Below are 423 nucleotides of genomic sequence, written 5' to 3' on the forward strand. Positions count from 1 at the left end.
GGTTTCTCTACGGGGCCCGGTGTTTCCCCAGAAAAATGGGGTTCCTTCAGGAGGCCGGGGTTCCTTAGAGGGGCCCTGGATTTCTTAATGTAGCCGGGACTCCTTGAAGGGGCCTAGGAGTACTTAAAGGGGCCAAGACTCCTCTATAGGCTGGGGTTCCTTATGGGAGCCCTGGGTTTCTTAAGGTGGCCGGGACTCCTTGAAGGGGCCTAGGAATGCTTAAAGGGGCCGAGATCCCTCTATAGGCTGGGGTTCCTTAGGAGTCTGGGATATTTTAGAGGCCCGGGGTACCTCTAAGAAGCCTGGATTCCTCTGGGGCCTGGGGTTCATCTGTGGGGCTCGGGGTTCCTCTGGGATTCCAGGGTTCCCCGAAATCCCAGTGATCCTCTAGAGGCTCGGTATTCCTCTAGAGGCCCAGTGGTT

This window comes from Oratosquilla oratoria, chromosome 25 (assembly GCF_046742065.1).
Source record: "Oratosquilla oratoria isolate Oo_2021 chromosome 25, ASM4674206v1, whole genome shotgun sequence".
In the NCBI taxonomy this organism is placed as follows: Eukaryota; Metazoa; Arthropoda; class Malacostraca; order Stomatopoda; family Squillidae; genus Oratosquilla; species Oratosquilla oratoria.